This window comes from Phyllobates terribilis, unplaced genomic scaffold (assembly GCF_046119375.1).
Source record: "Phyllobates terribilis strain yellow unplaced genomic scaffold, ASM4611937v1 Scaffold_160__1_contigs__length_4322635, whole genome shotgun sequence".
Classification (NCBI taxonomy): domain Eukaryota; kingdom Metazoa; phylum Chordata; class Amphibia; order Anura; family Dendrobatidae; genus Phyllobates; species Phyllobates terribilis.
In genome coordinates, this window is record NW_027362920.1 from 3,298,086 (window position 1) to 3,324,629 (window position 26,544).

At 43.0% G+C, this 26,544-nt stretch overlaps 16 non-coding genes and 1 pseudogene across 16 annotated transcripts; all 17 read right to left on the reverse strand.

Annotated features, from left to right (window-relative positions):
* Positions 1-66: 66 nt before the first annotated feature.
* LOC141207306 (U2 spliceosomal RNA) lies at positions 67-301 on the reverse strand (annotated as a pseudogene).
* Positions 302-6,685: 6,384 nt separating this feature from the next.
* Positions 6,686-6,876, reverse strand: LOC141207189 (U2 spliceosomal RNA). Its single transcript, XR_012277610.1, has one exon. It is a non-coding gene; the product is annotated as a U2 spliceosomal RNA (small nuclear RNA).
* A 1,115-nt stretch (positions 6,877-7,991) lies between these two features.
* Positions 7,992-8,182, reverse strand: LOC141207483 (U2 spliceosomal RNA). The gene has a single exon (XR_012277820.1). It is a non-coding gene; the product is annotated as a U2 spliceosomal RNA (small nuclear RNA).
* Positions 8,183-9,294: 1,112 nt separating this feature from the next.
* LOC141207484 (U2 spliceosomal RNA) lies at positions 9,295-9,485 on the reverse strand. Its single transcript, XR_012277821.1, has one exon. It is a non-coding gene; the product is annotated as a U2 spliceosomal RNA (small nuclear RNA).
* A 1,119-nt stretch (positions 9,486-10,604) lies between these two features.
* Positions 10,605-10,795, reverse strand: LOC141207485 (U2 spliceosomal RNA). The gene has a single exon (XR_012277822.1). It is a non-coding gene; the product is annotated as a U2 spliceosomal RNA (small nuclear RNA).
* A 1,115-nt stretch (positions 10,796-11,910) lies between these two features.
* On the reverse strand, positions 11,911-12,101 carry LOC141207486 (U2 spliceosomal RNA). Its single transcript, XR_012277823.1, has one exon. It is a non-coding gene; the product is annotated as a U2 spliceosomal RNA (small nuclear RNA).
* A 1,115-nt stretch (positions 12,102-13,216) lies between these two features.
* On the reverse strand, positions 13,217-13,407 carry LOC141207219 (U2 spliceosomal RNA). Its single transcript, XR_012277640.1, has one exon. It is a non-coding gene; the product is annotated as a U2 spliceosomal RNA (small nuclear RNA).
* A 1,115-nt stretch (positions 13,408-14,522) lies between these two features.
* Positions 14,523-14,713, reverse strand: LOC141207220 (U2 spliceosomal RNA). Its single transcript, XR_012277641.1, has one exon. It is a non-coding gene; the product is annotated as a U2 spliceosomal RNA (small nuclear RNA).
* A 1,115-nt stretch (positions 14,714-15,828) lies between these two features.
* LOC141207487 (U2 spliceosomal RNA) lies at positions 15,829-16,019 on the reverse strand. Its single transcript, XR_012277824.1, has one exon. It is a non-coding gene; the product is annotated as a U2 spliceosomal RNA (small nuclear RNA).
* A 1,115-nt stretch (positions 16,020-17,134) lies between these two features.
* On the reverse strand, positions 17,135-17,325 carry LOC141207488 (U2 spliceosomal RNA). Its single transcript, XR_012277825.1, has one exon. It is a non-coding gene; the product is annotated as a U2 spliceosomal RNA (small nuclear RNA).
* Positions 17,326-18,440: 1,115 nt separating this feature from the next.
* On the reverse strand, positions 18,441-18,631 carry LOC141207489 (U2 spliceosomal RNA). The gene has a single exon (XR_012277826.1). It is a non-coding gene; the product is annotated as a U2 spliceosomal RNA (small nuclear RNA).
* A 1,115-nt stretch (positions 18,632-19,746) lies between these two features.
* Positions 19,747-19,937, reverse strand: LOC141207490 (U2 spliceosomal RNA). Its single transcript, XR_012277827.1, has one exon. It is a non-coding gene; the product is annotated as a U2 spliceosomal RNA (small nuclear RNA).
* A 1,109-nt stretch (positions 19,938-21,046) lies between these two features.
* LOC141207492 (U2 spliceosomal RNA) lies at positions 21,047-21,237 on the reverse strand. The gene has a single exon (XR_012277829.1). It is a non-coding gene; the product is annotated as a U2 spliceosomal RNA (small nuclear RNA).
* A 1,115-nt stretch (positions 21,238-22,352) lies between these two features.
* Positions 22,353-22,543, reverse strand: LOC141207190 (U2 spliceosomal RNA). Its single transcript, XR_012277611.1, has one exon. It is a non-coding gene; the product is annotated as a U2 spliceosomal RNA (small nuclear RNA).
* Positions 22,544-23,658: 1,115 nt separating this feature from the next.
* On the reverse strand, positions 23,659-23,849 carry LOC141207493 (U2 spliceosomal RNA). The gene has a single exon (XR_012277830.1). It is a non-coding gene; the product is annotated as a U2 spliceosomal RNA (small nuclear RNA).
* Positions 23,850-24,964: 1,115 nt separating this feature from the next.
* LOC141207494 (U2 spliceosomal RNA) lies at positions 24,965-25,155 on the reverse strand. The gene has a single exon (XR_012277831.1). It is a non-coding gene; the product is annotated as a U2 spliceosomal RNA (small nuclear RNA).
* A 1,115-nt stretch (positions 25,156-26,270) lies between these two features.
* Positions 26,271-26,461, reverse strand: LOC141207496 (U2 spliceosomal RNA). Its single transcript, XR_012277832.1, has one exon. It is a non-coding gene; the product is annotated as a U2 spliceosomal RNA (small nuclear RNA).
* Between the last annotated feature and the right edge of the window lie 83 nt (positions 26,462-26,544).

Below are 26,544 nucleotides of genomic sequence, written 5' to 3' on the forward strand. Positions count from 1 at the left end.
CAAACAAGCAAAATGAACAAAAAACATTGAATTCAATTCTTTCTGATTTTAGAAACTGCATTAAAGAAGGGGTGCACCGGTCCTGGAGATACTGCAATACCAGGTCAATGCGTGGAGTGGACAGAGCAAGCTCTTTTTCCATCTCCCTGTTCTAAAAATCCATTTAATATATGGTCCCCAGATAGGGGACGTATCAGATATTAAACTGATAAGAACAGATTTTTTTTTTTTTTTTTTTTTTTTCTTTCTTTTCTTTTTTTTACACTCAGATTACAAAGTCTTGGAATCAACAAAAAGATAAGAAGACTCAAATCCATCATCGTGCATTCTACCAATTTTAATACTTCTCCAAATCTTTTATTTTCTTTTTCTTTTATATATATATATTTATTTATTTTTTCCCTCTTTTTTTTTTTTTTTTAAAAATTATATAGTTTTGGCTATTTTTTTTTGTTTGTTTTTGTTCTTCTTTTTTTGTTTTTCCACAGGTTTTCAAAAAATCAAATCTTACAAGGTAAGTTCATTCCATTTACATTGTTTCCATTTCTCATTTGCTTTCACCTTGCCAAGCGTCATTTTGTCCCTCCAGAAATACATGTACAAATAACTTAGACATAATTTAATACACTGGTCGACTGTTACTTCCTTATGTTTAAACACTAAAATGTTCCTTGCTTTCCACAATGCCGCCTTCACACATGCAATAATAATCCATACAATTTTAAAATCCTCCTCTCTTATCCCCATCCCATAAAATACTCTGTTAAAATCCAAAAAATTAACAGTACTCACAGCTCTCACTATATTGCACACTTTCCTCCATATTGTCTGTGCAAAATTACAATTCCAGAAGATGTGCATGGGTGTTTCACTATTCCCACACCTGGATCTTGGGCACACTTCAGATCTTACCAACCCACGCCTGTGTTGGAACTCACGGGTTGGCAGGCAGTCTTTTACTATACACCAGAGTAAATCCCTGTGTTCATTAGATAACACACTATAATTTACATTCATCCAGATTCTTTCCACAATTTTGAATGAAAAATGTTCCACAGGACTGATACCTATTCTCTCTTCCAGGATTTTTAGGATTTTTTTATGGCATTTAAGAACATTTATTTCGACCATCTTAAGTTTAAAATCTCTTAAAATTTTTTCTAAAACAATATAATTTCCTGGAGGTAAAAACCTATAAGGCCTATTTAGAGACATCTCCAACCATTTATAATTTCTAATATAGAAACCTAAATTATATATAGAAAACAACTTTAGCTTAGAGCCTGGTCCTAATAAAGTGCATACACAGTTCGCTACATACTTTGCATATAAAAAGGACCTAATATCCGGAAAACCTTTCCCACCTTTTTTCTTTGATTTATATATCTCCTCTCTCTTTACTCTTTCCATCTTGGATCTCCATAAAAAATTAAAACATACCTTAATAACTCTCTTCATGATATTATTTTGGGGGATAAAAACTGTTGAGACATATAAAAACATTGGGAGTAAAACCTGTCTAATAATTAAAATTTTTCCTTCCAGGGTAAGATCTCTCAACTGCCAGAAAGTAATCTTTTTCTTAACTCTTTCCAGCAGAGACTCCCAATTTCTTACATTACCACCTGACTCTGAGAAATAAATACCTAAAATTTTTACTTCATTCATTCTTGTTAATTTACACTCAGAATCTACAATAAAATCACCAACAGTTAAAATACCAGATTTTTCCATGTTAATTTTAAAACCCGATGCGCCCCCAAACCAATCCACTGTTCTTATGGCTCTGTTCATGCTTCTAGTGTCTTTAACTAAAACCGTCACATCATCCATATATGCCACCACTTTAACTTGTTCATTGCAACTCCCGGGAATAAAAAAACCATTGATTACCTTATCTCTCCTAAAAGCTGCTAAAAGTGGTTCAATTGCACAAATAAAAAGAATAGGGGATAAGGGACACCCCTGTTTAACGCCACAGTTTATTTTTACATTATCAGATAAAAAACCATTAATAGATATTTTGCTAAAACATGATTTGTAAAGAGATTTAATACGTTTGCTAAAAACATCCGGGCATCCCATTTTCTCTAAAACTGCAAATAAAAAATCATGGGCAACTCTATCGTACGCTTTTTCAAAATCCAAAGTAATTAGAGCAAGCTTTTGTTTTCTGTCTAAAACATCCCATAAAACATCCCTGATTAAAATCAATGAGTCGCTGATTCTCCGATTTGGCACTGCACACGTCTGATCCACTTCTATTACTGAGCCGATTACCTTTTTTAATCTATTTGCTAGTAACTTTGCATATACCTTACAGTCCGTATTTAAAAGGGTTATTGGTCTCCAATTTTTAATCAGTTCTTTATTTCCTTTCTTAAATAATAAAACAATAAGACCCTCCCACCACGACTCTGGGACACTAAAAGATGCTTCTGCTTCTAAAATTACTTCATAAAAATCCTCACCCATGATCTCCCATAAACACTTGTAAAATTCAACAGGTAGTCCATCTGCTCCCGGCGTTTTGTTATTTTGTAGCGTATTAATTGTATTAAAAACTTCCTCTTTAGTAAAATTCCCTATTAAAAAAGATTTATCTTCCGCATTAAAATTTTTTTCCAGTCCTTCTAAAAAATGTTTTTTTAGAGACACATCCGTGTATTTAACAGAAAATAAATCATCATAAAATTCTTTTGCTTTCATCTTCTTCCCCTCCAAACTTGTTTCTCCTTCCAAAACCTTCATATAATCCTTCTTGTCACATATTTTTTTAAAAAAGAATTTTGTGCATTTTTCATCCTCGTCTAAAACTTTTACTCGGGAATTAAAAATAATTTCTTTACCTTTTTCTTTCAGGCAGTTTTGGATCTTTTCTTTTGTTGTTCGGATCGCCTCCTGCAGATCACATCCGTTATTTTCGAGGTGAAAAAACATTGCAGTTTAGCATTAAGATCATTATAAAAAATACGTTTTGCAGCAGCTTTCTTCTTTCCTTCTTTAATAAAAAATATTTTTACCTCCTTCTTGACAAAATCCCACCAATTAAAAATAGATTTAAAAAACGTTTTTTTTAGCTTCAGTTTTTCATACAGCTTTTTAAAACCTTCCATAACCACCTCGTCTTGTAGTAGGGATACATTAAATATCCAGTGTGACGGTCTTTTATCCACATCTGATTCTATTTTAAAACTACATTCTATTATTTTATGATCTGAAAAAGGTGTTGAATGCGTTTTAAAACCTGAGCATGTTAGGGCTTGAGATATAAAAATATAATCTATTCTGGATGAAACACCTCTCCCCACCCAAGTGACTTCATGCTCCTTTTTTTGTCCATCTAATGCCCATGTATCTTTAAGATTAAAAGCTGCTAAAATATTTCTAAGACATGAAGCTGACCCATCTTTTACATTTTTTAAATGACAATTAAAATCCCCACCTAAAACTAATGGATCTACTCCAGGTAAAAACAGCTGCAACAGTTCAAACAAATGTAATCTCAAGGCTTTTTCTGCATTTGCATACACATTAAAACACCTCACTTTCTTCCCATTTTTCTGCACATCAATTCTTAAAATCCTCCCAGGGTATATCTCTTCATAATTTACAATCTCCCAATCTTTAGAGCATAAAAACCCCACACCATCACTTTTTGACTCGTTCCCACCAGAAAAGCATAAGTTACCCTTCCATATACCCTGTAAATATTCATAGCTTATTTTTTTTGTCAAATTACATTCTTGTAGAAAGATAAAATCAATATTTTCATTATTTAAAAAATCATATAAAGCAGTTCTCTTATATAGGTCGTTAAACCCCTGAACATTCAGGGACATTGAGCGGATCATCTTCTAACATTTAGTGCAGGGCTCTTCCCTCCGCCCTCATTCTCTACTGCCGGAGAAGATGGGTCTACCTCCAGATCTGATACATCCGAAGATGACACACTCCCCAGCAGACTTGTTGCTTCTAATGCCTTTACTTTCCCACCACATGGTATTCCTTCATTATCACTTCTATCCACACTTCTTTTTAGAGATTTTTCTGTGCAGTCCATTTGTACCTGCGCGCAAGGTAAGCTCTGCGACAGGGAATTAGTAGGAGTGGACTCCACTACTTCTGGAATATCACTTTCCCCTCCACAACTACTCCCTTTACTTAGTGGAGAAATTTCTTGCAACATTTGACTCTTCTCTTCTCTCTTCTGATCTTCTTTCTTCTGTTCTTCTATCTTCTTCTTTTCATTCTTATCTTCTTTCTTCTTATCTTCTTTCTTCTGCTCTTCTCTCTTTTTCCTTTCCATCTGTTTCTTTATCTCCATGGCCCTTTTTTCTATGTCCTCTATCCTCTTCTGTTTTTCCTCTTCCTTCTTTCTCTTCCTTTCTTCCAACTTCCTTTCCTCTTCTTCTTGTGATTTTTTAACCCGTTCCTCCTTCTTCTTCTCCTTCATTGCCCGTCCCTCCTCTTCCTCTTTTCTCTTTCTTTCTGTCTCCTCCTTCTCACTCCTTTCTTTCTCCTCTTCCCCTTTTTCCTCTTCAGCAGCAATGCCTGCTTCCACATCGTCTTTAGCTTCTTGTTGCTGTTCTTCAGGCGATGTGTCCATCTCCTCTACATCCTTTTTCTTATTTTTAGGGCACTCATCCATCTGGTGAGGAGTACCCATGCAGCTAAAACACTTGTTACATTCTGCATCCAGATGTCCATATTTTTTACACACACGGCAGTAGTGTGGCATCCCTGGGAAGAATAAATAACCGCGGCTATGGTTGATATAAACCTGCGGCGGAGGTCTGGACACGCCCCCCTCCTCATTCGGGTTCTTCCTAAATGATACCACATACACACGTTTCCCGTTCCACACTCCAAACTGTGTTTCCCCGCGTCTCTTAGGGATGATTTTGTCACAATACATTGATAGGTAACTTTCAACCTCAGAGTCTGTAATAAATGGACTAAACAAATGAATCGTCAGTACTTTCATTGAAAACTGAAAAGAGGGGATTACTTTCACCCCCTCCAGCTCTACCTTCTCTTTATTTACTTCATAAAGAGCGTAGGCACTTTCACACTGCGAGGCTTTATTAAGCGTAACATCATAAAGTCCTCGAGAAAAAAAAGATTGAAAGCAAAAAAGATGCTCCTTGTCGATCTTCAAGAGATTACAAATAACATTGAAAATAAATTGAGAATCTTTCACCTGCCGGTGGTCAGGAGCAACCACGAACCTGATGGTGTCCTTCAGCGGATGCTCCTCCGAGAAATAATCATTCGGGTTGCTTGCTTGATTCTCCTTCCTTCCTCCAGGGTTTCTCCTTGTCTCCATGATTTTCCTCTTCTTTTCCAGATACCAAGGAAAATATCACACACGGATCGCAGCCTCCACGAAGTTCGTCCTCCCTCCAACACACCGTCCTCCGTAAAGAAAAGGCACTGCAGCTTTAGCACCGATTCCCAAAAGCAGCACTGGATATCTCCAAAGGCCAAGAATCGGTTCTGCCACCACAGTAACCTTCAGCCCAATGTCACAACCAACTACAGATCGTGCCAAAAGGCCGAGAAGCGATAACCAGAATTGGTTTCAAACTACGGAGCCACCCAAGGATCCTGAAAAGTCCATTTGTGGAGATGAGCTCCTGGATTCCCGTTAAGAAGACATGTTGTCAACCTCTAGATCCCTTACATGCCTGCACTTTTCGGCTTGCTGCTGCTGCAATCCACGCGTTTTAGATCTGCATAACTCCACCTCTTTAAACACAGCACCTTCACCCCCTGCTGTTCCCACCCGCCTCAACACCGTTGGAAGGGAGGAGAACCAATTAAGGCGGGGGGTGGGGTGGAACGAGCAGCTGTCTACCCTTAGCAGGAGGGCTCCTGATTACATACCTCTCCTGCTGCTGCTGCTGCTGGCTGTCCAGCAGCAGACTGAAGGTGGCTGCTGCTGTGCACAGGTATATAAAGGCTCAGAGCCTATTATGACACGCGCAGCCAGCGTTCCATTGCCACATTCCATCTACTGCAGGCAGGATACCTGGCTGGCTGAATGTCGCTGAGAAGCTCACAGAGACCGCCATAAGCAACAGTTTAACAGAATGCCACAGACTAATCAACCAAACTTTTTGGGTTGGGTTCTCTTTTATAGTCTGCAGGCATTAAATGAAAGAAGTCAGTGTTCCAGCAGAAGGAGACAACGTTTCAGAAAAGGCATTGTAGCAAACCAAAAAAGAAATTTTAAGCGCAGCAGAGTAACCAGCGCACATACCTATTAGCTCAGGTGAGTTTAAAAGGCTGCTGTTGATAACAAGGGCATTTGCTAAATAGATGGTGTGTGTGCAACAATATACTGAAAGGTCAATTATATTGTGCAGCTTATCTCACCACCTGTAGTTATTTAGGTGAAAGCTCCAAAATGCTTGCCTAATATGTCTGTTTATCCAAAAGGAAGTAAAAAGGGAGAGCTAGAAAGATAGCATTGCATCACATTACATGGCAATGCAATGCACAGTTGCTGAAGTTGAACCAAAATGAGCTTGTAATCTGGCTTCTGCAACTTTGAACATGAAAAATCCAATGAGGAGAAGAAAAGCAAAGCCAAAGAGTCCATCCCAAAATCCGACAAACAAGCAAAATGAACAAAAAACATTGAATTCAATTCTTTCTGATTTTAGAAACTGCATTAAAGAAGGGGTGCACCGGTTCTGGAGATACTGCAATACCAGGTCAATGCGTGGAGTGGACAGAGCAAGCTCTTTTTCCATCTCCCTGTTCTAAAAATCCATTTAATATATGGTCCCCAGATAGGGGACGTATCAGATATTAAACTGATAAGAACAGATACTACACTTGATCTTAGCCAAAAGGCCGAGAAGCGATAACCAGAATTGGTTTCAAACTACGGAGCCACCCAAGGATCCTGAAAAGTCCATTTGTGGAGATGAGCTCCTGGACTCCCGTTAAGAAGACATGTTGTCAACCTCTAGATCCCTTACATGCCTGCACTTTTCGGCTTGCTGCTGCTGCAATCCACGCGTTTTAGATCTGCATAACTACACCTCTTTAAACACAGCACCTTCACCCCCTGCTGTTCCCACCCGCCTCAACACCGTTGGAAGGGAGGAGAAGAAATTAAGGCGGGGGGTGGGGTGGAACGAGCAGCTGTCTACCCTTAGCAGGAGGGCTCCTGATTACATACCTCTCCTGCTGCTGCTGCTGCTGGCTGTCCAGCAGCAGACTGAAGGTGGCTGCTGCTGTGCACAGGTATATAAAGGCTCAGAGCCTATTATGACACGCGCAGCCAGCGTTCCATTGCCACATTCCATCTACTGCAGGCAGGATACCTGGCTGGCTGAATGTCGCTGAGAAGCTCACAGAGACCGCCATAAGCAACATTTTAACAGAATGCCACAGACTAATCAACCAAACTTTTTGGGTTGGGTTCTCTTTTATAGTCTGCAGGCATTAAATGAAAGAAGTCAGTGTTCCAGCAGAAGGAGACAACGTTTCAGAAAAGGCATTGTAGCAAACCAAAAAAGAAATTTTAAGCGCAGCAGAGTAACCAGCGCACATACCTGTTAGCTCAGGTGAGTTTAAAAGGCTGCTGTTGATAACAAGGGCATTTGCTAAATAGATGGTGTGTGTGCAACAATATACTGAAAGGTCAATTATATTGTGCAGCTTATCTCACCACCTGTAGTTATTTAGGTGAAAGCTCCAAAATGCTTGCCTAATAAATCTGTTTATCCAAAAGGAAGTAAAAAGGGAGAGCTAGAAAGATAGCATTGCATCACATTACATGGCAATGCAATGCACAGTTGCTGAAGTTGAACCAAAATGAGCTTGTAATCTGGCTTCTGCAACTTTGAACATGAAAAATCCAATGAGGAGAAGAAAAGCAAAGCCAAAGAGTCCATCCCAAAATCCGACAAACAAGCAAAATGAACAAAAAACATTGAATTCAATTCTTTCTGATTTTAGAAACTGCATTAAAGAAGGGGTGCACCGGTCCTGGAGATACTGCAATACCAGGTCAATGCGTGGAGTGGACAGAGCAAGCTCTTTTTCCATCTCCCTGTTCTAAAAATCCATTTAATATATGGTCCCCAGATAGGGGACGTATCAGATATTAAACTGATAAGAACAGATACTACACTTGATCTTAGCCAAAAGGCCGAGAAGCGATAACCAGAATTGGTTTCAAACTACGGAGCCACCCAAGGATCCTGAAAAGTCCATTTGTGGAGATGAGCTCCTGGACTCCCGTTAAGAAGACATGTTGTCAACCTCTAGATCCCTTACATGCCTGCACTTTTCGGCTTGCTGCTGCTGCAATCCACGCGTTTTAGATCTGCATAACTCCACCTCTTTAAACACAGCACCTTCACCCCCTGCTGTTCCCACCCGCCTCAACACCATTGGAAGGGAGGAGAACCAATTAAGGCGGGGGGTGGGGTGGAACGAGCAGCTGTCTACCCTTAGCAGGAGGGCTCCTGATTACATACCTCTCCTGCTGCTGCTGCTGGCTGTCCAGCAGCAGACTGAAGGTGGCTGCTGCTGTGCACAGGTATATAAAGGCTCAGAGCCTATTATGACACGCGCAGCCAGCGTTCCATTGCCACATTCCATCTACTGCAGGCAGGATACCTGGCTGGCTGAATGTCGCTGAGAAGCTCACAGAGACCGCCATAAGCAACAGTTTAACAGAATGCCACAGACTAATCAACCAAACTTTTTGGGTTGGGTTCTCTTTTATAGTCTGCAGGCATTAAATGAAAGAAGTCAGTGTTCCAGCAGAAGGAGACAACGTTTCAGAAAAGGCATTGTAGCAAACCAAAAAAGAAATTTTAAGCGCAGCAGAGTAACCAGCGCACATACCTGTTAGCTCAGGTGAGTTTAAAAGGCTGCTGTTGATAACAAGGGCATTTGCTAAATAGATGGTGTGTGTGCAACAATATACTGAAAGGTCAATTATATTGTGCAGCTTATCTCACCACCTGTAGTTATTTAGGTGAAAGCTCCAAAATGCTTGCCTAATATGTCTGTTTATCCAAAAGGAAGTAAAAAGGGAGAGCTAGAAAGATAGCATTGCATCACATTACATGGCAATGCAATGCACAGTTGCTGAAGTTGAACCAAAATGAGCTTGTAATCTGGCTTCTGCAACTTTGAACATGAAAAATCCAATGAGGAGAAGAAAAGCAAAGCCAAAGAGTCCATCCCAAAATCCGACAAACAAGCAAAATGAACAAAAAACATTGAATTCAATTCTTTCTGATTTTAGAAACTGCATTAAAGAAGGGGTGCACCGGTCCTGGAGATACTGCAATACCAGGTCAATGCGTGGAGTGGACAGAGCAAGCTCTTTTTCCATCTCCCTGTTCTAAAAATCCATTTAATATATGGTCCCCAGATAGGGGACGTATCAGATATTAAACTGATAAGAACAGATACTACACTTGATCTTAGCCAAAAGGCCGAGAAGCGATAACCAGAATTGGTTTCAAACTACGGAGCCACCCAAGGATCCTGAAAAGTCCATTTGTGGAGATGAGCTCCTGGACTCCCGTTAAGAAGACATGTTGTCAACCTCTAGATCCCTTACATGCCTGCACTTTTCGGCTTGCTGCTGCTGCAATCCACGCGTTTTAGATCTGCATAACTCCACCTCTTTAAACACAGCACCTTCACCCCCTGCTGTTCCCACCCGCCTCAACACCGTTGGAAGGGAGGAGAACCAATTAAGGCGGGGGGTGGGGTGGAACGAGCAGCTGTCTACCCTTAGCAGGAGGGCTCCTGATTACATACCTCTCCTGCTGCTGCTGCTGCTGGCTGGCTGTTCAGCAGCAGACTGAAGGTGGCTGCTGCTGTGCACAGGTATATAAAGGCTCAGAGCCTATTATGACACGCGCAGCCAGCGTTCCATTGCCACATTCCATCTACTGCAGGCAGGATACCTGGCTGGCTGAATGTCGCTGAGAAGCTCACAGAGACCGCCATAAGCAACAGTTTAACAGAATGCCACAGACTAATCAACCAAACTTTTTGGGTTGGGTTCTCTTTTATAGTCTGCAGGCATTAAATGAAAGAAGTCAGTGTTCCAGCAGAAGGAGACAACGTTTCAGAAAAGGCATTGTAGCAAACCAAAAAAGAAATTTTAAGCGCAGCAGAGTAACCAGCGCACATACCTGTTAGCTCAGGTGAGTTTAAAAGGCTGCTGTTGATAACAAGGGCATTTGCTAAATAGATGGTGTGTGTGCAACAATATACTGAAAGGTCAATTATATTGTGCAGCTTATCTCACCACCTGTAGTTATTTAGGTGAAAGCTCCAAAATGCTTGCCTAATATGTCTGTTTATCCAAAAGGAAGTAAAAAGGGAGAGCTAGAAAGATAGCATTGCATCACATTACATGGCAATGCAATGCACAGTTGCTGAAGTTGAACCAAAATGAGCTTGTAATCTGGCTTCTGCAACTTTGAACATGAAAAATCCAATGAGGAGAAGAAAAGCAAAGCCAAAGAGTCCATCCCAAAATCCGACAAACAAGCAAAATGAACAAAAAACATTGAATTCAATTCATTCTGATTTTAGAAACTGCATTAAAGAAGGGGTGCACCGGTCCTGGAGATACTGCAATACCAGGTCAATGCGTGGAGTGGACAGAGCAAGCTCTTTTTCCATCTCCCTGTTCTAAAAATCCATTTAATATATGGTCCCCAGATAGGGGACGTATCAGATATTAAACTGATAAGAACAGATACTACACTTGATCTTAGCCAAAAGGCCGAGAAGCGATAACCAGAATTGGTTTCAAACTACGGAGCCACCCAAGGATCCTGAAAAGTCCATTTGTGGAGATGAGCTCCTGGACTCCCGTTAAGAAGACATGTTGTCAACCTCTAGATCCCTTACATGCCTGCACTTTTCGGCTTGCTGCTGCTGCAATCCACGCGTTTTAGATCTGCATAACTCCACCTCTTTAAACACAGCACCTTCACCCCCTGCTGTTCCCACCCGCCTCAACACCGTTGGAAGGGAGGAGAACCAATTAAGGCGGGGGGTGGGGTGGAACGAGCAGCTGTCTACCCTTAGCAGGAGGGCTCCTGATTACATACCTCTCCTGCTGCTGCTGCTGCTGGCTGTCCAGCAGCAGACTGAAGGTGGCTGCTGCTGTGCACAGGTATATAAAGGCTCAGAGCCTATTATGACACGCGCAGCCAGCGTTCCATTGCCACATTCCATCTACTGCAGGCAGGATACCTGGCTGGCTGAATGTCGCTGAGAAGCTCACAGAGACCGCCATAAGCAACAGTTTAACAGAATGCCACAGACTAATCAACCAAACTTTTTGGGTTGGGTTCTCTTTTATAGTCTGCAGGCATTAAATGAAAGAAGTCAGTGTTCCAGCAGAAGGAGACAACGTTTCAGAAAAGGCATTGTAGCAAACCAAAAAAGAAATTTTAAGCGCAGCAGAGTAACCAGCGCACATACCTGTTAGCTCAGGTGAGTTTAAAAGGCTGCTGTTGATAACAAGGGCATTTGCTAAATAGATGGTGTGTGTGCAACAATATACTGAAAGGTCAATTATATTGTGCAGCTTATCTCACCACCTGTAGTTATTTAGGTGAAAGCTCCAAAATGCTTGCCTAATATGTCTGTTTATCCAAAAGGAAGTAAAAAGGGAGAGCTAGAAAGATAGCATTGCATCACATTACATGGCAATGCAATGCACAGTTGCTGAAGTTGAACCAAAATGAGCTTGTAATCTGGCTTCTGCAACTTTGAACATGAAAAATCCAATGAGGAGAAGAAAAGCAAAGCCAAAGAGTCCATCCCAAAATCCGACAAACAAGCAAAATGAACAAAAAACATTGAATTCAATTCATTCTGATTTTAGAAACTGCATTAAAGAAGGGGTGCACCGGTCCTGGAGATACTGCAATACCAGGTCAATGCGTGGAGTGGACAGAGCAAGCTCTTTTTCCATCTCCCTGTTCTAAAAATCCATTTAATATATGGTCCCCAGATAGGGGACGTATCAGATATTAAACTGATAAGAACAGATACTACACTTGATCTTAGCCAAAAGGCCGAGAAGCGATAACCAGAATTGGTTTCAAACTACGGAGCCACCCAAGGATCCTGAAAAGTCCATTTGTGGAGATGAGCTCCTGGACTCCCGTTAAGAAGACATGTTGTCAACCTCTAGATCCCTTACATGCCTGCACTTTTCGGCTTGCTGCTGCTGCAATCCACGCGTTTTAGATCTGCATAACTCCACCTCTTTAAACACAGCACCTTCACCCCCTGCTGTTCCCACCCGCCTCAACACCGTTGGAAGGGAGGAGAACCAATTAAGGCGGGGGGTGGGGTGGAACGAGCAGCTGTCTACCCTTAGCAGGAGGGCTCCTGATTACATACCTCTCCTGCTGCTGCTGCTGCTGGCTGTCCAGCAGCAGACTGAAGGTGGCTGCTGCTGTGCACAGGTATATAAAGGCTCAGAGCCTATTATGACACGCGCAGCCAGCGTTCCATTGCCACATTCCATCTACTGCAGGCAGGATGCCTGGCTGGCTGAATGTCGCTGAGAAGCTCACAGAGACCGCCATAAGCAACAGTTTAACAGAATGCCACAGACTAATCAACCAAACTTTTTGGGTTGGGTTCTCTTTTATAGTCTGCAGGCATTAAATGAAAGAAGTCAGTGTTCCAGCAGAAGGAGACAACGTTTCAGAAAAGGCATTGTAGCAAACCAAAAAAGAAATTTTAAGCGCAGCAGAGTAACCAGCGCACATACCTGTTAGCTCAGGTGAGTTTAAAAGGCTGCTGTTGATAACAAGGGCATTTGCTAAATAGATGGTGTGTGTGCAACAATATACTGAAAGGTCAATTATATTGTGCAGCTTATCTCACCACCTGTAGTTATTTAGGTGAAAGCTCCAAAATGCTTGCCTAATATGTCTGTTTATCCAAAAGGAAGTAAAAAGGGAGAGCTAGAAAGATAGCATTGCATCACATTACATGGCAATGCAATGCACAGTTGCTGAAGTTGAACCAAAATGAGCTTGTAATCTGGCTTCTGCAACTTTGAACATGAAAAATCCAATGAGGAGAAGAAAAGCAAAGCCAAAGAGTCCATCCCAAAATCCGACAAACAAGCAAAATGAACAAAAAACATTGAATTCAATTCTTTCTGATTTTAGAAACTGCATTAAAGAAGGGGTACACCGGTTCTGGAGATACTGCAATACCAGGTCAATGCGTGGAGTGGACAGAGCAAGCTCTTTTTCCATCTCCCTGTTCTAAAAATCCATTTAATATATGGTCCCCAGATAGGGGACGTATCAGATATTAAACTGATAAGAACAGATACTACACTTGATCTTAGCCAAAAGGCCGAGAAGCGATAACCAGAATTGGTTTCAAACTACGGAGCCACCCAAGGATCCTGAAAAGTCCATTTGTGGAGATGAGCTCCTGGACTCCCGTTAAGAAGACATGTTGTCAACCTCTAGATCCCTTACATGCCTGCACTTTTCGGCTTGCTGCTGCTGCAATCCACGCGTTTTAGATCTGCATAACTCCACCTCTTTAAACACAGCACCTTCACCCCCTGCTGTTCCCACCCGCCTCAACACCGTTGGAAGGGAGGAGAACCAATTAAGGCGGGGGGTGGGGTGGAACGAGCAGCTGTCTACCCTTAGCAGGAGGGCTCCTGATTACATACCTCTCCTGCTGCTGCTGCTGCTGGCTGTCCAGCAGCAGACTGAAGGTGGCTGCTGCTGTGCACAGGTATATAAAGGCTCAGAGCCTATTATGACACGCGCAGCCAGCGTTCCATTGCCACATTCCATCTACTGCAGGCAGGATACCTGGCTGGCTGAATGTCGCTGAGAAGCTCACAGAGACCGCCATAAGCAACAGTTTAACAGAATGCCACAGACTAATCAACCAAACTTTTTGGGTTGGGTTCTCTTTTATAGTCTGCAGGCATTAAATGAAAGAAGTCAGTGTTCCAGCAGAAGGAGACAACGTTTCAGAAAAGGCATTGTAGCAAACCAAAAAAGAAATTTTAAGCGCAGCAGAGTAACCAGCGCACATACCTGTTAGCTCAGGTGAGTTTAAAAGGCTGCTGTTGATAACAAGGGCATTTGCTAAATAGATGGTGTGTGTGCAACAATATACTGAAAGGTCAATTATATTGTGCAGCTTATCTCACCACCTGTAGTTATTTAGGTGAAAGCTCCAAAATGCTTGCCTAATATGTCTGTTTATCCAAAAGGAAGTAAAAAGGGAGAGCTAGAAAGATAGCATTGCATCACATTACATGGCAATGCAATGCACAGTTGCTGAAGTTGAACCAAAATGAGCTTGTAATCTGGCTTCTGCAACTTTGAACATGAAAAATCCAATGAGGAGAAGAAAAGCAAAGCCAAAGAGTCCATCCCAAAATCCGACAAACAAGCAAAATGAACAAAAAACATTGAATTCAATTCTTTCTGATTTTAGAAACTGCATTAAAGAAGGGGTACACCGGTTCTGGAGATACTGCAATACCAGGTCAATGCGTGGAGTGGACAGAGCAAGCTCTTTTTCCATCTCCCTGTTCTAAAAATCCATTTAATATATGGTCCCCAGATAGGGGACGTATCAGATATTAAACTGATAAGAACAGATACTACACTTGATCTTAGCCAAAAGGCCGAGAAGCGATAACCAGAATTGGTTTCAAACTACGGAGCCACCCAAGGATCCTGAAAAGTCCATTTGTGGAGATGAGCTCCTGGACTCCCGTTAAGAAGACATGTTGTCAACCTCTAGATCCCTTACATGCCTGCACTTTTCGGCTTGCTGCTGCTGCAATCCACGCGTTTTAGATCTGCATAACTCCACCTCTTTAAACACAGCACCTTCACCCCCTGCTGTTCCCACCCGCCTCAACACCGTTGGAAGGGAGGAGAACCAATTAAGGCGGGGGGTGGGGTGGAACGAGCAGCTGTCTACCCTTAGCAGGAGGGCTCCTGATTACATACCTCTCCTGCTGCTGCTGCTGCTGGCTGTCCAGCAGCAGACTGAAGGTGGCTGCTGCTGTGCACAGGTATATAAAGGCTCAGAGCCTATTATGACACGCGCAGCCAGCGTTCCATTGCCACATTCCATCTACTGCAGGCAGGATACCTGGCTGGCTGAATGTCGCTGAGAAGCTCACAGAGACCGCCATAAGCAACAGTTTAACAGAATGCCACAGACTAATCAACCAAACTTTTTGGGTTGGGTTCTCTTTTATAGTCTGCAGGCATTAAATGAAAGAAGTCAGTGTTCCAGCAGAAGGAGACAACGTTTCAGAAAAGGCATTGTAGCAAACCAAAAAAGAAATTTTAAGCGCAGCAGAGTAACCAGCGCACATACCTGTTAGCTCAGGTGAGTTTAAAAGGCTGCTGTTGATAACAAGGGCATTTGCTAAATAGATGGTGTGTGTGCAACAATATACTGAAAGGTCAATTATATTGTGCAGCTTATCTCACCACCTGTAGTTATTTAGGTGAAAGCTCCAAAATGCTTGCCTAATATGTCTGTTTATCCAAAAGGAAGTAAAAAGGGAGAGCTAGAAAGATAGCATTGCATCACATTACATGGCAATGCAATGCACAGTTGCTGAAGTTGAACCAAAATGAGCTTGTAATCTGGCTTCTGCAACTTTGAACATGAAAAATCCAATGAGGAGAAGAAAAGCAAAGCCAAAGAGTCCATCCCAAAATCCGACAAACAAGCAAAATGAACAAAAAACATTGAATTCAATTCTTTCTGATTTTAGAAACTGCATTAAAGAAGGGGTGCACCGGTCCTGGAGATACTGCAATACCAGGTCAATGCGTGGAGTGGACAGAGCAAGCTCTTTTTCCATCTCCCTGTTCTAAAAATCCATTTAATATATGGTCCCCAGATAGGGGACGTATCAGATATTAAACTGATAAGAACAGATACTACACTTGATCTTAGCCAAAAGGCCGAGAAGCGATAACCAGAATTGGTTTCAAACTACGGAGCCACCCAAGGATCCTGAAAAGTCCATTTGTGGAGATGAGCTCCTGGACTCCCGTTAAGAAGACATGTTGTCAACCTCTAGATCCCTTACATGCCTGCACTTTTCGGCTTGCTGCTGCTGCAATCCACGCGTTTTAGATCTGCATAACTCCACCTCTTTAAACACAGCACCTTCACCCCCTGCTGTTCCCACCCGCCTCAACACCGTTGGAAGGGAGGAGAACCAATTAAGGCGGGGGGTGGGGTGGAACGAGCAGCTGTCTACCCTTAGCAGGAGGGCTCCTGATTACATACCTCTCCTGCTGCTGCTGCTGCTGGCTGTCCAGCAGCAGACTGAAGGTGGCTGCTGCTGTGCACAGGTATATAAAGGCTCAGAGCCTAATATGACACGCGCAGCCAGCGTTCCATTGCCACATTCCATCTACTGCAGGCAGGATACCTGGCTGGCTGAATGTCGCTGAGAAGCTCACAGAGACCGCCATAAGCAACAGTTTAACAGAATGCCACAGACTAATCAACCAAACTTTTTGGGTTGGGTTCTCTTTTATAGTCTGCAGGCATTAAATGAAAGAAGTCAGTGTTCCAGCAGAAGGAGACAACGTTTCAGAAAAGGCATTGTAGCAAACCAAAAAAGAAATTTTAAGCGCAGCAGAGTAACCAGCGCACATACCTGTTAGCTCAGGTGAGTTTAAAAGGCTGCTGTTGATAACAAGGGCATTTGCTAAATAGATGGTGTGTGTGCAACAATATACTGAAAGGTCAATTATATTGTGCAGCTTATCTCACCACCTGTAGTTATTTAGGTGAAAGCTCCAAAATGCTTGCCTAATATGTCTGTTTATCCAAAAGGAAGTAAAAAGGGAGAGCTAGAAAGATAGCATTGCATCACATTACATGGCAATGCAATGCACAGTTGCTGAAGTTGAACCAAAATGAGCTTGTAATCTGGCTTCTGCAACTTTGAACATGAAAAATCCAATGAGGAGAAGAAAAGCAAAGCCAAAGAGTCCATCCCAAAATCCGACAAACAAGCAAAATGAACAAAAAACATTGAATTCAATTCATTCTGATTTTAGAAACTGCATTAAAGAAGGGGTGCACCGGTCCTGGAGATACTGCAATACCAGGTCAATGCGTGGAGTGGACAGAGCAAGCTCTTTTTCCATCTCCCTGTTCTAAAAATCCATTTAATATATGGTCCCCAGATAGGGGACGTATCAGATATTAAACTGATAAGAACAGATACTACACTTGATCTTAGCCAAAAGGCCGAGAAGCGATAACCAGAATTGGTTTCAAACTACGGAGCCACCCAAGGATCCTGAAAAGTCCATTTGTGGAGATGAGCTCCTGGACTCCCGTTAAGAAGACATGTTGTCAACCTCTAGATCCCTTACATGCCTGCACTTTTCGGCTTGCTGCTGCTGCAATCCACGCGTTTTAGATCTGCATAACTCCACCTCTTTAAACACAGCACCTTCACCCCCTGCTGTTCCCACCCGCCTCAACACCGTTGGAAGGGAGGAGAACCAATTAAGGCGGGGGGTGGGGTGGAACGAGCAGCTGTCTACCCTTAGCAGGAGGGCTCCTGATTACATACCTCTCCTGCTGCTGCTGCTGCTGGCTGTCCAGCAGCAGACTGAAGGTGGCTGCTGCTGTGCACAGGTATATAAAGGCTCAGAGCCTAATATGACACGCGCAGCCAGCGTTCCATTGCCACATTCCATCTACTGCAGGCAGGATACCTGGCTGGCTGAATGTCGCTGAGAAGCTCACAGAGACCGCCATAAGCAACAGTTTAACAGAATGCCACAGACTAATCAACCAAACTTTTTGGGTTGGGTTCTCTTTTATAGTCTGCAGGCATTAAATGAAAGAAGTCAGTGTTCCAGCAGAAGGAGACAACGTTTCAGAAAAGGCATTGTAGCAAACCAAAAAAGAAATTTTAAGCGCAGCAGAGTAACCAGCGCACATACCTGTTAGCTCAGGTGAGTTTAAAAGGCTGCTGTTGATAACAAGGGCATTTGCTAAATAGATGGTGTGTGTGCAACAATATACTGAAAGGTCAATTATATTGTGCAGCTTATCTCACCACCTGTAGTTATTTAGGTGAAAGCTCCAAAATGCTTGCCTAATATGTCTGTTTATCCAAAAGGAAGTAAAAAGGGAGAGCTAGAAAGATAGCATTGCATCACATTACATGGCAATGCAATGCACAGTTGCTGAAGTTGAACCAAAATGAGCTTGTAATCTGGCTTCTGCAACTTTGAACATGAAAAATCCAATGAGGAGAAGAAAAGCAAAGCCAAAGAGTCCATCCCAAAATCCGACAAACAAGCAAAATGAACAAAAAACATTGAATTCAATTCTTTCTGATTTTAGAAACTGCATTAAAGAAGGGGTGCACCGGTCCTGGAGATACTGCAATACCAGGTCAATGCGTGGAGTGGACAGAGCAAGCTCTTTTTCCATCTCCCTGTTCTAAAAATCCATTTAATATATGGTCCCCAGATAGGGGACGTATCAGATATTAAACTGATAAGAACAGATACTACACTTGATCTTAGCCAAAAGGCCGAGAAGCGATAACCAGAATTGGTTTCAAACTACGGAGCCACCCAAGGATCCTGAAAAGTCCATTTGTGGAGATGAGCTCCTGGACTCCCGTTAAGAAGACATGTTGTCAACCTCTAGATCCCTTACATGCCTGCACTTTTCGGCTTGCTGCTGCTGCAATCCACGCGTTTTAGATCTGCATAACTCCACCTCTTTAAACACAGCACCTTCACCCCCTGCTGTTCCCACCCGCCTCAACACCGTTGGAAGGGAGGAGAACCAATTAAGGCGGGGGGTGGGGTGGAACGAGCAGCTGTCTACCCTTAGCAGGAGGGCTCCTGATTACATACCTCTCCTGCTGCTGCTGCTGCTGGCTGTCCAGCAGCAGACTGAAGGTGGCTGCTGCTGTGCACAGGTATATAAAGGCTCAGAGCCTATTATGACACGCGCAGCCAGCGTTCCATTGCCACATTCCATCTACTGCAGGCAGGATACCTGGCTGGCTGAATGTCGCTGAGAAGCTCACAGAGACCGCCATAAGCAACAGTTTAACAGAATGCCACAGACTAATCAACCAAACTTTTTGGGTTGGGTTCTCTTTTATAGTCTGCAGGCATTAAATGAAAGAAGTCAGTGTTCCAGCAGAAGGAGACAACGTTTCAGAAAAGGCATTGTAGCAAACCAAAAAAGAAATTTTAAGCGCAGCAGAGTAACCAGCGCACATACCTGTTAGCTCAGGTGAGTTTAAAAGGCTGCTGTTGATAACAAGGGCATTTGCTAAATAGATGGTGTGTGTGCAACAATATACTGAAAGGTCAATTATATTGTGCAGCTTATCTCACCACCTGTAGTTATTTAGGTGAAAGCTCCAAAATGCTTGCCTAATATGTCTGTTTATCCAAAAGGAAGTAAAAAGGGAGAGCTAGAAAGATAGCATTGCATCACATTACATGGCAATGCAATGCACAGTTGCTGAAGTTGAACCAAAATGAGCTTGTAATCTGGCTTCTGCAACTTTGAACATGAAAAATCCAATGAGGAGAAGAAAAGCAAAGCCAAAGAGTCCATCCCAAAATCCGACAAACAAGCAAAATGAACAAAAAACATTGAATTCAATTCTTTCTGATTTTAGAAACTGCATTAAAGAAGGGGTGCACCGGTCCTGGAGATACTGCAATACCAGGTCAATGCGTGGAGTGGACAGAGCAAGCTCTTTTTCCATCTCCCTGTTCTAAAAATCCATTTAATATATGGTCCCCAGATAGGGGACGTATCAGATATTAAACTGATAAGAACAGATACTACACTTGATCTTAGCCAAAAGGCCGAGAAGCGATAACCAGAATTGGTTTCAAACTACGGAGCCACCCAAGGATCCTGAAAAGTCCATTTGTGGAGATGAGCTCCTGGACTCCCGTTAAGAAGACATGTTGTCAACCTCTAGATCCCTTACATGCCTGCACTTTTCGGCTTGCTGCTGCTGCAATCCACGCGTTTTAGATCTGCATGACTCCACCTCTTTAAACACAGCACCTTCACCCCCTGCTGTTCCCACCCGCCTCAACACCGTTGGAAGGGAGGAGAACCAATTAAGGCGGGGGGTGGGGTGGAACGAGCAGCTGTCTACCCTTAGCAGGAGGGCTCCTGATTACATACCTCTCCTGCTGCTGCTGGCTGTCCAGCAGCAGACTGAAGGTGGCTGCTGCTGTGCACAGGTATATAAAGGCTCAGAGCCTAATATGACACGCGCAGCCAGCGTTCCATTGCCACATTCCATCTACTGCAGGCAGGATACCTGGCTGGCTGAATGTCGCTGAGAAGCTCACAGAGACCGCCATAAGCAACAGTTTAACAGAATGCCACAGACTAATCAACCAAACTTTTTGGGTTGGGTTCTCTTTTATAGTCTGCAGGCATTAAATGAAAGAAGTCAGTGTTCCAGCAGAAGGAGACAACGTTTCAGAAAAGGCATTGTAGCAAACCAAAAAAGAAATTTTAAGCGCAGCAGAGTAACCAGCGCACATACCTGTTAGCTCAGGTGAGTTTAAAAGGCTGCTGTTGATAACAAGGGCATTTGCTAAATAGATGGTGTGTGTGCAACAATATACTGAAAGGTCAATTATATTGTGCAGCTTATCTCACCACCTGTAGTTATTTAGGTGAAAGCTCCAAAATGCTTGCCTAATATGTCTGTTTATCCAAAAGGAAGTAAAAAGGGAGAGCTAGAAAGATAGCATTGCATCACATTACATGGCAATGCAATGCACAGTTGCTGAAGTTGAACCAAAATGAGCTTGTAATCTGGCTTCTGCAACTTTGAACATGAAAAATCCAATGAGGAGAAGAAAAGCAAAGCCAAAGAGTCCATCCCAAAATCCGACAAACAAGCAAAATGAACAAAAAACATTGAATTCAATTCTTTCTGATTTTAGAAACTGCATTAAAGAAGGGGTGCACCGGTCCTGGAGATACTGCAATACCAGGTCAATGCGTGGAGTGGACAGAGCAAGCTCTTTTTCCATCTCCCTGTTCTAAAAATCCATTTAATATATGGTCCCCAGATAGGGGACGTATCAGATATTAAACTGATAAGAACAGATACTACACTTGATCTTAGCCAAAAGGCCGAGAAGCGATAACCAGAATTGGTTTCAAACTACGGAGCCACCCAAGGATCCTGAAAAGTCCATTTGTGGAGATGAGCTCCTGGACTCCCGTTAAGAAGACATGTTGTCAACCTCTAGATCCCTTACATGCCTGCACTTTTCGGCTTGCTGCTGCTGCAATCCACGCGTTTTAGATCTGCATAACTCCACCTCTTTAAACACAGCACCTTCACCCCCTGCTGTTCCCACCCGCCTCAACACCGTTGGAAGGGAGGAGAACCAATTAAGGCGGGGGGTGGGGTGGAACGAGCAGCTGTCTACCCTTAGCAGGAGGGCTCCTGATTACATACCTCTCCTGCTGCTGCTGCTGCTGGCTGTCCAGCAGCAGACTGAAGGTGGCTGCTGCTGTGCACAGGTATATAAAGGCTCAGAGCCTATTATGACACGCGCAGCCAGCGTTCCATTGCCACATTCCATCTACTGCAGGCAGGATACCTGGCTGGCTGAATGTCGCTGAGAAGCTCACAGAGACCGCCATAAGCAACAGTTTAACAGAATGCCACAGACTAATCAACCAAACTTTTTGGGTTGGGTTCTCTTTTATAGTCTGCAGGCATTAAATGAAAGAAGTCAGTGTTCCAGCAGAAGGAGACAACGTTTCAGAAAAGGCATTGTAGCAAACCAAAAAAGAAATTTTAAGCGCAGCAGAGTAACCAGCGCACATACCTGTTAGCTCAGGTGAGTTTAAAAGGCTGCTGTTGATAACAAGGGCATTTGCTAAATAGATGGTGAGTGTGCAACAATATACTGAAAGGTCAATTATATTGTGCAGCTTATCTCACCACCTGTAGTTATTTAGGTGAAAGCTCCAAAATGCTTGCCTAATATGTCTGTTTATCCAAAAGGAAGTAAAAAGGGAGAGCTAGAAAGATAGCATTGCATCACATTACATGGCAATGCAATGCACAGTTGCTGAAGTTGAACCAAAATGAGCTTGTAATCTGGCTTCTGCAACTTTGAACATGAAAAATCCAATGAGGAGAAGAAAAGCAAAGCCAAAGAGTCCATCCCAAAATCCGACAAACAAGCAAAATGAACAAAAAACATTGAATTCAATTCTTTCTGATTTTAGAAACTGCATTAAAGAAGGGGTGCACCGGTTCTGGAGATACTGCAATACCAGGTCAATGCGTGGAGTGGACAGAGCAAGCTCTTTTTCCATCTCCCTGTTCTAAAAATCCATTTAATATATGGTCCCCAGATAGGGGACGTATCAGATATTAAACTGATAAGAACAGATACTACACTTGATCTTAGCCAAAAGGCCGAGAAGCGATAACCAGAATTGGTTTCAAACTACGGAGCCACCCAAGGATCCTGAAAAGTCCATTTGTGGAGATGAGCTCCTGGACTCCCGTTAAGAAGACATGTTGTCAACCTCTAGATCCCTTACATGCCTGCACTTTTCGGCTTGCTGCTGCTGCAATCCACGCGTTTTAGATCTGCATAACTACACCTCTTTAAACACAGCACCTTCACCCCCTGCTGTTCCCACCCGCCTCAACACCGTTGGAAGGGAGGAGAACCAATTAAGGCGGGGGGTGGGGTGGAACGAGCAGCTGTCTACCCTTAGCAGGAGGGCTCCTGATTACATACCTCTCCTGCTGCTGCTGCTGCTGGCTGTCCAGCAGCAGACTGAAGGTGGCTGCTGCTGTGCACAGGTATATAAAGGCTCAGAGCCTATTATGACACGCGCAGCCAGCGTTCCATTGCCACATTCCATCTACTGCAGGCAGGATACCTGGCTGGCTGAATGTCGCTGAGAAGCTCACAGAGACCGCCATAAGCAACATTTTAACAGAATGCCACAGACTAATCAACCAAACTTTTTGGGTTGGGTTCTCTTTTATAGTCTGCAGGCATTAAATGAAAGAAGTCAGTGTTCCAGCAGAAGGAGACAACGTTTCAGAAAAGGCATTGTAGCAAACCAAAAAAGAAATTTTAAGCGCAGCAGAGTAACCAGCGCACATACCTGTTAGCTCAGGTGAGTTTAAAAGGCTGCTGTTGATAACAAGGGCATTTGCTAAATAGATGGTGTGTGTGCAACAATATACTGAAAGGTCAATTATATTGTGCAGCTTATCTCACCACCTGTAGTTATTTAGGTGAAAGCTCCAAAATGCTTGCCTAATAAATCTGTTTATCCAAAAGGAAGTAAAAAGGGAGAGCTAGAAAGATAGCATTGCATCACATTACATGGCAATGCAATGCACAGTTGCTGAAGTTGAACCAAAATGAGCTTGTAATCTGGCTTCTGCAACTTTGAACATGAAAAATCCAATGAGGAGAAGAAAAGCAAAGCCAAAGAGTCCATCCCAAAATCCGACAAACAAGCAAAATGAACAAAAAACATTGAATTCAATTCTTTCTGATTTTAGAAACTGCATTAAAGAAGGGGTGCACCGGTCCTGGAGATACTGCAATACCAGGTCAATGCGTGGAGTGGACAGAGCAAGCTCTTTTTCCATCTCCCTGTTCTAAAAATCCATTTAATATATGGTCCCCAGATAGGGGACGTATCAGATATTAAACTGATAAGAACAGATACTACACTTGATCTTAGCCAAAAGGCCGAGAAGCGATAACCAGAATTGGTTTCAAACTACGGAGCCACCCAAGGATCCTGAAAAGTCCATTTGTGGAGATGAGCTCCTGGACTCCCGTTAAGAAGACATGTTGTCAACCTCTAGATCCCTTACATGCCTGCACTTTTCGGCTTGCTGCTGCTGCAATCCACGCGTTTTAGATCTGCATAACTCCACCTCTTTAAACACAGCACCTTCACCCCCTGCTGTTCCCACCCGCCTCAACACCGTTGGAAGGGAGGAGAACCAATTAAGGCGGGGGGTGGGGTGGAACGAGCAGCTGTCTACCCTTAGCAGGAGGGCTCCTGATTACATACCTCTCCTGCTGCTGCTGCTGCTGGCTGTCCAGCAGCAGACTGAAGGTGGCTGCTGCTGTGCACAGGTATATAAAGGCTCAGAGCCTATTATGACACGCGCAGCCAGCGTTCCATTGCCACATTCCATCTACTGCAGGCAGGATACCTGGCTGGCTGAATGTCGCTGAGAAGCTCACAGAGACCGCCATAAGCAACAGTTTAACAGAATGCCACAGACTAATCAACCAAACTTTTTGGGTTGGGTTCTCTTTTATAGTCTGCAGGCATTAAATGAAAGAAGTCAGTGTTCCAGCAGAAGGAGACAACGTTTCAGAAAAGGCATTGTAGCAAACCAAAAAAGAAATTTTAAGCGCAGCAGAGTAACCAGCGCACATACCTGTTAGCTCAGGTGAGTTTAAAAGGCTGCTGTTGATAACAAGGGCATTTGCTAAATAGATGGTGTGTGTGCAACAATATACTGAAAGGTCAATTATATTGTGCAGCTTATCTCACCACCTGTAGTTATTTAGGTGAAAGCTCCAAAATGCTTGCCTAATATGTCTGTTTATCCAAAAGGAAGTAAAAAGGGAGAGCTAGAAAGATAGCATTGCATCACATTACATGGCAATGCAATGCACAGTTGCTGAAGTTGAACCAAAATGAGCTTGTAATCTGGCTTCTGCAACTTTGAACATGAAAAATCCAATGAGGAGAAGAAAAGCAAAGCCAAAGAGTCCATCCCAAAATCCGACAAACAAGCAAAATGAACAAAAAACATTGAATTCAATTCATTCTGATTTTAGAAACTGCATTAAAGAAGGGGTGCACCGGTCCTGGAGATACTGCAATACCAGGTCAATGCGTGGAGTGGACAGAGCAAGCTCTTTTTCCATCTCCCTGTTCTAAAAATCCATTTAATATATGGTCCCCAGATAGGGGACGTATCAGATATTAAACTGATAAGAACAGATACTACACTTGATCTTAGCCAAAAGGCCGAGAAGCGATAACCAGAATTGGTTTCAAACTACGGAGCCACCCAAGGATCCTGAAAAGTCCATTTGTGGAGATGAGCTCCTGGACTCCCGTTAAGAAGACATGTTGTCAACCTCTAGATCCCTTACATGCCTGCACTTTTCGGCTTGCTGCTGCTGCAATCCACGCGTTTTAGATCTGCATAACTCCACCTCTTTAAACACAGCACCTTCACCCCCTGCTGTTCCCACCCGCCTCAACACCGTTGGAAGGGAGGAGAACCAATTAAGGCGGGGGGTGGGGTGGAACGAGCAGCTGTCTACCCTTAGCAGGAGGGCTCCTGATTACATACCTCTCCTGCTGCTGCTGCTGCTGGCTGTCCAGCAGCAGACTGAAGGTGGCTGCTGCTGTGCACAGGTATATAAAGGCTCAGAGCCTATTATGACACGCGCAGCCAGCGTTCCATTGCCACATTCCATCTACTGCAGGCAGGATACCTGGCTGGCTGAATGTCGCTGAGAAGCTCACAGAGACCGCCATAAGCAACAGTTTAACAGAATGCCACAGACTAATCAACCAAACTTTTTGGGTTGGGTTCTCTTTTATAGTCTGCAGGCATTAAATGAAAGAAGTCAGTGTTCCAGCAGAAGGAGACAACGTTTCAGAAAAGGCATTGTAGCAAACCAAAAAAGAAATTTTAAGCGCAGCAGAGTAACCAGCGCACATACCTGTTAGCTCAGGTGAGTTTAAAAGGCTGCTGTTGATAACAAGGGCATTTGCTAAATAGATGGTGTGTGTGCAACAATATACTGAAAGGTCAATTATATTGTGCAGCTTATCTCACCACCTGTAGTTATTTAGGTGAAAGCTCCAAAATGCTTGCCTAATATGTCTGTTTATCCAAAAGGAAGTAAAAAGGGAGAGCTAGAAAGATAGCATTGCATCACATTACATGGCAATGCAATGCACAGTTGCTGAAGTTGAACCAAAATGAGCTTGTAATCTGGCTTCTGCAACTTTGAACATGAAAAATCCAATGAGGAGAAGAAAAGCAAAGCCAAAGAGTCCATCCCAAAATCCGACAAACAAGCAAAATGAACAAAAAACATTGAATTCAATTCATTCTGATTTTAGAAACTGCATTAAAGAAGGGGTGCACCGGTCCTGGAGATACTGCAATACCAGGTCAATGCGTGGAGTGGACAGAGCAAGCTCTTTTTCCATCTCCCTGTTCTAAAAATCCATTTAATATATGGTCCCCAGATAGGGGACGTATCAGATATTAAACTGATAAGAACAGATACTACACTTGATCTTAGCCAAAAGGCCGAGAAGCGATAACCAGAATTGGTTTCAAACTACGGAGCCACCCAAGGATCCTGAAAAGTCCATTTGTGGAGATGAGCTCCTGGACTCCCGTTA